The sequence below is a fragment of the Triticum urartu genome, chromosome 6A (assembly GCF_056163025.1).
Source record: "Triticum urartu cultivar PI428250 chromosome 6A, HENAU_Tu73, whole genome shotgun sequence".
Classification (NCBI taxonomy): domain Eukaryota; kingdom Viridiplantae; phylum Streptophyta; class Magnoliopsida; order Poales; family Poaceae; genus Triticum; species Triticum urartu.
Window position 1 is genome coordinate 12,548,476 of NC_141878.1, and position 11,529 is coordinate 12,560,004.

Genomic DNA, 11,529 nt, shown 5'->3' on the forward strand with positions numbered 1-11,529 from the left:
GTGGCCCTGCTGAGAAATCTACTACGTACAAATCATCTTTCCGATACCCTTCAAACACTAGAGATTTGTCAGATTCCATTAGTACCAGGCAACGATATTTTTCCAAATATTACGATCATGTTCAAATCGCAAAGCATTGAGACAGACATTAAGTTGAAGCCAAGGGATTCAACAAGCATGACTTTATCCATGTGCTGATCCCTTGAGATTGCAACTCTACCTAGACCCAATACCTTACTTTTACCAGTGTCAGCGAATGTAATTTGGCTCTTGTCGGATGGACGTAAGGTTGAGTCCATGAGAAGGCTTCTTTTGCCGGTCATGTGATTTGTACACCCACTGTCAATAATCCATTCTGAAGACGCTGGTGTCGTACCCTACAGTGCAGTTAGGGGGATAGGCTTCACGAAGAGAATTGTGAAGCAAAAACATTTGACAAACCAGTGGGTTATGAAAACTTAGATCCAGATTAGGACTAATAGGGAGAGTAGCATGCGATTCAGGAACGAAGTACATAGTAATGCCATTCGGTCATTTGATCTTGCGCCCTACAAGATGTTTAAGGTCCCCAGCAATGGCGTCAGAAGATTTTGGTTTTCTGCTGGAGACCTTTCCCTGCAAAAGAGAGTTAAGCTTTCTTAGCCACCCACATCTTCAAGGGTGGCTTAGAAGCAATAAGTCTAAGTGCAGCATCTGAGAATTTTGGCTTTGGAGCCCTAGCAAACAGTCTAGCAGGCGGACAATAGTACTCATAAGAATAGGCAGAATAGTTCTTGGTCATATGAACATGGAGGTTTGATGAACCGCTCTCATATTCATATGCCTGAGTATGGTTTCCCTGTAAAACATTTGCGTTAGTGCGACTCAGGTGAGTCCTCTGTCTGTATGAAGCCTTTGGACTGAGGTTTGTCTTCTTCATGTGAGGTGTCATGAAGACATTCACAGGAAGATTTTCCAGACACCTTTTCAGAACCCAGATCTTCTTCATGGGCGGTCCATTCCTGCAGTAAGTACCAATGTACCTGGCAAACACTTCACCATTCTGATTCTTAAACAGTACATAGTTTGCATCAAAGGATTCATCAATGATAATGGGGTTAGCACAAGTGAAGCCAGATAGATTGGATGGATCTGCTGAAGGTTCCTTTGCAGCAACCCACATGGTTTTGGGGTACTGCTCAGGTTTCCAGTAAGAGCCATCTGCATTCATTTTCCTTACGAACCCAACACCCTCTTTCCTAGGGTTTTGGTTCAGAATCTGCTTCTTGAGGACATCACATAATGTCTGATGCCCTTTAAGACTTCTGTACATCCCTGTTTCAAGCAATGTCTTCAACCTAGCATTCTCATCAGCAATAGCGGTGGTATCCTCAGCAGAGGGGTTAGTTACCACATCAACAGTTGAAGATATTGCAACGGCAGTAGCAGTGGAACATTCAGCAACAGAAGTAGCATTATCACGCTCAATGCATTTAAGACATGGTGGTTCAAATCCTTCCTGAGCGGAACTGATCTGTTTGGCGCGAAGTGACTCGTTTTCCTTTTGAACATCTTCATGAGCTGCTCTCAATTTCTCAAGATCTTGCTTCCTTTGAAGATAATCATAGGAAAGCTTTTCATGAGTTGTTGAGAGAGTATCATGACGACTTTCAAGTTCCTGATACTTAACGTGAAGATTTTTTATGTCTTCAATTAAGGATTCAGATCGAGTCATTTCAGCACCCAACAGATCATCGCTTCTGTCTAACAGTTTTTGAATATGTTCCATAGCTTTCTGTTGTTCATTTGCAATTTTAGCAAGTGTTTTGCAGCTGGGTTTCGAACCACAATCAGAGTCATCGTCGCTAGATGTTTGATAGTGAGTAGTGCGTGTGTTTACCTTGGCACCGCGTGCCATGAAGCAGTAGGTAGGAGCGGAGTAGTCCTTGTCATTTGCATCGGTGTCGGTGATGAAGTCATTGTCTTCAGTGTTGAAGATGGACTTGGCGACGTATGCTGTAGCCAGACTTGCAATGCCAGAATCAGACTCCTCCTCAGACTTCACCTCTGCTTCCTCAGAAGCGGACTCCTCCTCTGAATCCATTTCCTTGCCAACAAACGCACGTGCCTTGCCAGATGAGCTCCTCTTGTGTGATGAAGACTTTGAGGAAGACTTGGAAGAAGACTTTGAGTATTTCTTCTTCTTCTTGTCGTCAGAGTCATATTCCTTGCTCTTCTTCTTCTTTCTGTTCTCATTGTCCCACTGTGGACACTCAGAGATGAAGTGTCCAGTTTTCTTGCACTTGTGACATGTTTTCTTCTTGTAGTCATGAGCAGAAGCTTCATCATTCCTTGAGCTTGATAGTGAAGACTTTCTGAAGCCTTTCTTCTTGGTGAATTTTTGGAACTTCTTCACAAGCATTGCAAGCTCCCTTCCAATGTCTTCAGGATCTTCAGAACTGCTGTCAGATTCTTCTTCAGATGAGGAAACAGCTTTTGCCTTCAAGGCACGAGTTCGCCCATAGTTTGGACCGTAGATATCTCTTTTCTCACAAAGTTGAAACTCATGTGTGTTGATCCTCTCGAGTATGTCAGACGGATCGAGTGTCTTGAAATCAGGACGTTCTTGAATCATCAGGGCTAGGATGTCAAACGAACTATCAAGTGATCTCAGCAGCGTCTTGACGACTTCATGTTTGGTCATCTCAGTAGTGCCGAGGGCTTGAAGCTCATTTGTGATGTCAGTGAGTCGGTCAAATGTGTGCTGGACATTCTCATTGTCATTTCGCTTGAAGCGGTTGAAGAGGTTGCAAAGAACACTGATTCTCTGATCTCTCTGGGTTGAGATGCCTTCATCGACCTTGGAGAGTCAGTCCCAGACCAGCTTGGATGTCTTCAAAGCACTCACACGGCCATACTGTCCTTTGGTCAGATGACCACAGATGATATTCTTGGCAGTAGAGTCCAGCTGAACGAATTTCTTGATATCAGCAGCAGTGACACCTTCTCCAGCCTTGGGAACGCCGTTCTCGACGACATACCATAGGTCGACATCAATGGCTTCAAGATGCATGTGCATCTCATTCTTCCAGCAGGGATATTCAATTCCATCGAAGACGGGGCACGCAGCGGAGTTTAATTATCCCTGCAGTCAACATAGCTAAAACTCCAGGTGGTTAAACCGAATCACACAGAACAAGGGAGCACCTTGCTCTGATACCAATTGAAAGTGCGTTATATCGACTAGAGGGGGGGTGAATAGGTGATTTTTATGAAAGTCTTCAAAACGTGGAAGTTATGAAGACAAACAGTAGAGATATGCCTATTACTATGCAGCGGAAGGTAGACTACACTAGGCAAGCCATGGTCAAGTATCAACAGAGTGAAAGCACAGTGACAAATAGCTGTAGTGTAATAAGGATCAGGTAGGAAGATATTATGAAGCCAAACAGATCATACACTCACGTTGTGAAGACAAAAGATAGAACAGACATGCAATGACTTCACAATGAGTAATCAGTAAGTAAAAGGAAGTGAAGATGAAACCAGTGACTCGTTGAAGACAATGATTTGTTGGACCAGTTCCAGTTGCTGTGACAACTGTATGTCTGGTTGGAGCGGCTAGGTATTTAAACCTTAGGACACACAGTCCCGGACACCCAGTCCTGAACACGCAGCTCAGGACACCTAGTCCTCACCGTATTCTCCTTGAGCTAAGGTCACACAGACCTCGCCCAATCACTCTGGTAAGTCTACAAGGTAGACTCCCAAACCTTCACAGACTTCGTTCACCGGCAATCCACAATGTCTCTTGGATGCTCAGAATGCGACACCTAACCGGCTGGAGGATGCACAGTCCTCAAGTGTAATAAGTCTTCAGATCACTCAGACAAGAAGACTTAAGTGATGCCCAATTCTCTCTGGCTCTGGGTGGTTAGGGCTTTATCCTCGCTAGGTATTCTCTCTCTTAAAGGCTTCGAGGTGGGTTGCTCTCAAACGACAAAAGCTGTGCACTAAATCTGAGCAGCCAACCGTTTATGGTTGTAGGGGGTGGGCTATTTATAGCCACTTGGTAACCCGACCTGATTTGTCCGAAATGACCCTGGGTCACTAAGGAACTGACACGTGTTTCAATGGTCAGATTTCAAACCCACACGGTAACTTTACTTGGGCTACAAGCAAAGCTGACTTGTCCGACTCTGGACAAGATTTGCTCTCATAGTCTTCACTCGAAGACATAGGTTTTTTTGTTTAGGCATCACTTCAGTCGTTCTGACTGGTTCTCTTGGACCCCACTTAGCAGTACGGTGGTTCCTATGACTCAACACAAATGAAAGAGAACTACGAAAGATCTAAGTCTTCGAGCTCCATGGGCTTCATGCGGTGTCTTCTCTTGTCATAGTCTTCAATGTGAATATCTTCATATACCACCATTGACTTCAATGTCTTCGTACATTTTTAGGGGTCATCTCTGGTAGGAAAACCGAATCAATGAGGGACTTCTACCTGTGTTATCCTGCAATTCTCACAAACACATTAGTCCCTCAACTAGGTTTGTCGTCAATACTCCAAAACCAACTAGGGTTGGCACTAGATGCACTTACAGAATGCAAATCGTTTCTTTTGGTACTTTGTGCCATCATGAAACTTTGTAGAGCACTTGGTTTGTTTGGAACCATTCTCTCTTTTGGGAGTTTTTCATCTTTCTTTTGGTGTATCAATGGATATCTCATTCCTTGATGTATCGTTTAATGATATCCTCCAAGTGATGATTTATTCATTTGGCATCCTTTCTTCTCTTGGCATTTCTTTGTCATTTGGTATCGGTTCTTGAAAGTCTTGAGCATGCATATTAACTGCGTGTAGTATCTTTGGCATGCTTTCTTTCTTTGACCCAATATATAGGGGAAACTCCACCAAGTCTCAAATTGGATGAGATGTGCATGAAATTCAATTTTATATCTATATGCACATTTTTATGTGGAGTTTGTCCTATGTATTGTTGGTTCTCTAACTCTTTGGTCCCAATGAGTTTGGGTACCATTTTGTTTGTGTTGTTGTTCTAGGAACAATTGGAGATACATTGGATGCTCGGCTCATTCACAAGGAAGGTGTTGTCATCATGTGCTTATTGGAGTCGAGCTAGGATGATCAATGAACTACTATCTACCTTCAATTGGTATCTACTACATCCTTCCAATGTTAACTTGGTAACAAGTATCTTCATATTCTTCATGCATACATTTCTTGCATCTACCTTGTGTAGGTTGTATCATGGCATGTTATTCATTCATTCTTGTGATACTTGTTCCCTTTCTCAAAGCATCCCAACAATGATCTCTTGTTGCTAGTTGCGATGTCTTTGATGGGTGTGTGGTAGGAATTCATTTATATACAATAAGACCATATCTAGCCATGTGCTATGCTTCCAAGCAAATATCTTATTGGTATATGTATGACCTCCCTTTGGATATCTTGTTCCTCGTGTTGTAACTATTTCGGGTGTACATCCTTCTTTGTAGATATATATCATCATGATTTCGTCTACCTAGAACCTTATACACTTGAGAGAAATTACATCTCTAGATGATATCCTTTCTTTCACGCCCACCTTGCCTTTCTTATGTTATTTCTTTGGTGGCTCTGTGAAAGCTTTTGCCTTGAGTGCGTATCGTATCTCGTTGCATCTTGATGCACTCTTGTGTGGTGAAGATTATTTTCCTCATGCTTATCTTTACGAGCTTTTTGCCATCTTAATTGGCATCTCTCGTCTTGATGCGCCTTTCATCTTCTATCTTCACCGCGGGTTGTCACAAGCATATGTTCTCTATATGCTTATTAGTTAGCTTGTGAACCCATTTGCTAGTTGTATGTGGGAATGATAGGCCTTGCACTGTGTTGCCTCATTTTTTCAAGACTTTATTGATGCTTAATGCTCATCTGTACATTAGTCTTCTCAAGTGCATCGCCTTGACTCACACACATCATTTTGGTTGAGCCCATTCTTAAGTTGCCTTTTTCACTTATTGCTCAACCATGTGTTTGTTACATGTACTAGGCTTAGTTTTCTATATGCTCACTTGCACTTGTTGTAAGTTTCTATTGATTTTGGGGGAGCTATGATCCTATTTTGTGCACTTTTTATCCAAATACAAAAATTCTTATGTGCGCACAAATCATGGGGAGCTTCTCTAGTTTCTTTAGAACACTCCTTTGCTCTTATCATAATATCCGTTATTCATGTAGCTCGTAGGATCTTTGGCCGAGTTGGTTCAATTGGTATCTTTTGATAGCTTGCTTCAACTGGTATCTTTTGATTGCTTGATTTCTTATTTCTCTCTTTGTTATGTCCTTGTGGCATATCATTCCTTTAGCAATCTTGGTGCCTCAATATAGTTGGTCTTCCTCCAAGTATTACCGTTGGATATGTGTATTGCATTCCACTCTCTTGTTGAGAAATACACAATTTATGAAGGAACACAATTTATATTGGCCTTCTATGCTTTTCGCCCATTTTGGCAATCGATGCCAATGGGGGAGAAGTTTCAGAGAGTTTTGTGGAGAAGCTTTGGTTTATGTTTCCTTAGCTTTTGCATCTCATTCGCATGCATTATTGGTTGTTGCAGTGCATGGTGATGCATAATTCCTTGTATAAACTCTCTTGAAAGTGATTGTCATCAATTACCAAAATGGGGGAGATTGAAAGAACATGCGGTGCCCCCATGTTTGGTTTTGGTAATTGATGACAATCTCTATGGACTAATGGTTGCCTTGAGTTATATTTGAAGGTTTTGTCCATAGGCTTTTCTTGGAGTACATGTGTTGGTTTCAAGGAGAGTTTGTGTCGACCAAGGTGCTATTCAAGGAATTATCCAAAGATTGGTCATTTGAGAGTTGAGCTTATTGCAAGCATGTCTTGAAGAGGAAGATTGTGTGATCATTCATGTTTACCTTCAAGACATCATCCAAACGAAGAGAGTTGGAAAGATTCAAGGTTGATCAAGACTAAGTCAAGAGTGAATCAAGTTGATCAACTCACAAAGAGTAGAAGATGTACCGAGAGGGATCAAGTGATCCCATGGTATGGTAAGCATTGCCCATTGCACTTTGTGTACTAACCCATGGTCTATGTGAGAGTCAATGTGGGGTTAGGTACGTGTCCATGGGCTTGTGTCAAGAGGATGATATCATACAACCCATGGGAAGGATGACATCAATTGGTGATCGTCATCAAGATTGTCGTGTGCAATTTCAAGTGGAGCATGGGGGAGCAATCATCTAGTCTTCATCGACCCAACGCAATCAAGAAAGGTGGTCCATCTTGAGGAGGACAAGATCGTCATCATCTAACTCAACTGGATCATGTGCAAGGCAAAGGTTTGCCCTTGATAGGTTTTCTATTTTACCGGTCTCATGGTGGTAGTTGGGAGACCGGGTTATAGGATCGATAGCCGTACTATCAAGGGGGGCTCTCAAGTGAGTAGCTTGATCGTATCGTTCGTCGTGAGCTCAAACCATTGCATCCTTGCATCATGTTTCTTGGTTCTTATTTGGTTCTCTTTGTGAGTCTTAGAGCTTATGGTCATCTTGATGACAAGCTTGAGTTCATCGAAAACGGAGTTCGCATGCGTCTTCTATGATGTTTTCGGTGTTGTAGGTTTTACCGGTCTTATCCGAGGAAGGGTCCTCACCATTTTCTTATGGGACTTTTCTAATTTTCTTCTTATTGTTATTTCTTTCAAGATTGTGTTAGCCCTTGTCGCTAGCTTTCCAACAAACTTGGTTTCATCAAAAACGGAGTTCGCATGCATCTTCTTTGATGTTTTCGGTGTTGGAGGTTTTACCGGTCTTTTCCGAGGAAGGGTTCTCACCATTTTCTCATGGGCCTTTTCTCATTTGCTTCTTATTGATATTTCTTTGAATATTGTGTTATCCCTTGTCGCTAGCTTTCCAACAAACTTGGTTTCATCGAATTCGGAGTCCGTTTGCAAAAGTTGTGGCAGTTTTGGTGTTCTGAAAAGGCTGCAGTGGTACTACCGCGAATTGGAGCGGATGTAATTTTTTACTACCGCGGCTCGTACAGCGGTACTACCGCTCCGGACCAAAAACTCGTCCCAAGTCTTGCGGTGGTAGGCCCGGATGTATTTTTTTTAGTACCGCTCGCAAGCAGTAGTACCGCTACCATCTGCGGTAGTACCGTGAGGACGAGCGGTAGTACCGCTCCGGCGGTTTTTCTGGCCTTTTGCCTCCTCGCTGTTGTTTTTCAAAGGGGTACTTCCGCCCTAGCGGTAGTACCGCTCCTTGGAGCGGTAGTACCGCTCTGTGCGGGCTGTGAGCATAACGGTTGGATTTTTCCCCACCTATAAAAGGGGGTCTTCTTCCCCAATGAACCTTATCCTTTAAGCTCGTGTTCTTCCCCCATTGTTGACCTTCTTCGAGCTTGCTAACTCTCAATCCCTCCAATGATTCTTGCTAGTTCTTGAGGGAAAAGAGAGAGGAGATCTAGATCCATGTTTCCACCAATCACTTTCTCCTCTAAGTGAGGGGAACCCCTTGGATCTAGATCTTGGAGTTCTTCGTGTTCTTCTTTCGTTCTTCCTCTCATTTTCTTCCCTAGCATTAGTTGCTTTGGTGGGATTGGGAGAGAAGGACTTGGGCACTCCGTGTGCCCTTGCCATTGCATTTGGTGCATCGGTTTGAGTTCTCCACGGTGATACGTGGAAGTGAAGTTTGAGAAGCTTATTACTCTTGGGTGTTTGGGCACCCTAGAGCTTGTTCCTCTTGGGTGCCTTGGCGCCCTAGACGGTTGGTGGTGTTCGGAGCTCAATCATTGTGGTGTAAAGCTCCGGGCAAGCGTCGGGGTCTCCAATTAGGTTGTGGAGATCGCCCCGAGCAATTTGACGGGTACCGGTGACCGCCCCCAAGGGTTGCCAAAGTGTACGGGTTCGGTGACCGCCCCCAAGGGTTGCCATTTGTACGGGTTCGGTGACCTCCCTCAAGGGTCCCTTAGTGGAATCACGGCATCTTGCATTGTGCGAGGGCGTGAGAAGATTACGGTGGCCCTAGTGGCTTCTTGGGGAGCATTGTGCCTCCACACCGCTCCAAACGGAGATTAGCATCCGCAAGGGTGTGAACTTCGGGATACATCGTCGTCTCCGCGTGCCTCGGTTATCTCTTACTCGAGCTCTTTACTTATGCACTTTACTTTGTGATAGCCATATTGTTTCTTATCATATATCTTGCTATCACCTAGTAGTCTATCTTGCTTAGCATAAGTTGTTGGTGCACATAGGTGAGCCTAGTTGTTGTAGGTTTTGTGCTTGACAAATTAACCGCTAGGTTTATTCCGCATTTGTTCAAGCCTAAACCGTAATTATTTTAAAACGCCTATTCACCCCCCTCTAGGCGACATCCACGATCTTTCACTTGGAAGTCTTGCAAGCAGACCATCTTAACGAGGTCAACAATGGAAGCAGAACTCACAACACTAGATACAACTACGGTTGAAGCAAATTGGCTTCGCCGGCTCTTGAATGACTTGCCGGTTGTTGAGAAACCTGTACCGGGTGTCCTTATGAACTGCGACAATCAAACTGTGATCACGAAAGTGAGCAGCTCAAAGGATAACATGAAGTCATCAAGACACGTTCAGAGAAGGTTAAAGTCTGTCAGAAAAATGAAAAACTCCGGAGTTATTGCATTGGATTATATCCAAACGTCTAAAAATCTGGCAGATCCTTCTACTAAGGGTCTATCACGTAATGTGATAGATAATGCATCGACGGAGATGGGTATGAGACCCACAATATGAGTTATTCACAGTGGTAACCTATTCTTTGTGATCGGAGATCCCGTGAATTAGATGTCGAAGACAAGCTGTTGGTCAACTGAGAGGACAGTATCCTTACTATTCACAATACCACTCCATGAAGATGCAATTCTCTCCTTATCTGCATGGCAGGTTGATGTATATCTTAATGTGTTCTAAGTGGCTTATTTAAGCAGAGATGTTATCCTGCAGAACATCTTTTGAAGAACACACCTATATGAGTCTGATTGTCAAACGTCGCAATCTATGAGAGTAGGGTTCTCTCTAGTAAACTCATGAAAGGTCACGGAGTATGACGCATAAGCTCCACCCGCGGGGAAGATCCACGGTAGCCACGTATCTGTCAAGGCTTTATGTGAAGCTAGATTCGCAGAAAACTTGCAGTTCAAGGCCCAGTCCACTGTTCAAGTTGCTTACTAGTGTAGCATAGAGTTCTAGATGGAAGTTCAACTTAATAGTCTCCACTGCAGTACCGGTATAAAAAACAGTGTTTTGGAACCAAAGGAAAATTTTTGTGTGCCTCTGGGATCTGGTGGGGGATTGCTGGAATTTTGTCTATTTTGGGCCTAGCCCAATAGCAGTTTCAGAAATTCCTAATAAATCCTAGAGGCCCACACAGCCCATTTGTGCAAGGCAAGAGGTGGAACAAAAGTTTAGTCCCATATTGCTAGTTTAGAGGGAGTTGGACCTCTTTATAAGGGAGGTTCTTTCCCCACTTTTACGAGCATGAGAACAAGAGGGATATCCACGCGCGCTCCTCCTCCGCCGCCCGCCTCGCCACGCCACGCCTCGCCTCGCCACGCCGCGCCGCGCCGCGGGTTGCGGGAATGAGCCGAGCCGAGCCGATATCTAAATTTTTGCCACGCACTATGGGTATACGAAAGGTCACACGGAAGCTGAAAAGATTTTTGCGAAAGTGGAGTTTGAATGCGAACGGTGCAGCCCTTCGACTGCTGGCTGTTCGCTTCGCCTCTGTCTCTTCGTTTCGCCTCCCGTCGCTGTCCTCTCGCCTCCTTCTCTTGCGCCTATAAAAGAGAGGTCGCTCCTCCCAGAGAGACGCACCAGAACTTCTCCTTCCTCTCGCCACCGGTTCCATTCTCTGAGCTACCGCTGTCTTCCTCATCCCGGCTTGCGGCGTGCACCACGAGTCGGGACAGTAGGCCTCCGAAACCGCACCTCTTTGAGTCCTGTACGGGAGAAGGGTGATAAGGTTTTTGGGGAGCGCTCCGCGCGATTACTGACTTCTTCATCACGGACTCCGACGACTACTTCCCCGACGACGACTTCTTCCCCGACGTCGACGACCTCATCGACGACATGGCTGGAGAGGATGTCGACCCCAAGTCCAGTGCTTCTGCTGCTGCTGTCCCGTACGTATTTATGCTCTTTCTGTTAGACGTCTTGCCACAGTTCTTTGCTCTAGTTTCTGCCCTACATGTGTTAGGTTCTACTTCATATATGCAACTTGCTATACTTTCTGCTATAGATGTGTTTAGTTACAGTTCATATGTGAAGTTGTTGTTTACCTTCTCTCTGTCAGAACGCATGACTTGTTTTATCTCTACTATATTAGTCATGCTTTATCTAGTATTTCTGTTAATAAAATCATTTGGTAAATTGCTCATATTTCCAACAGTCCTCCGAACTATGGTTGTACCCTTTTGTAAAGAAGAAAATATATTAATATCGAGTAGATACGAATTACACCAGACCCTTGTACT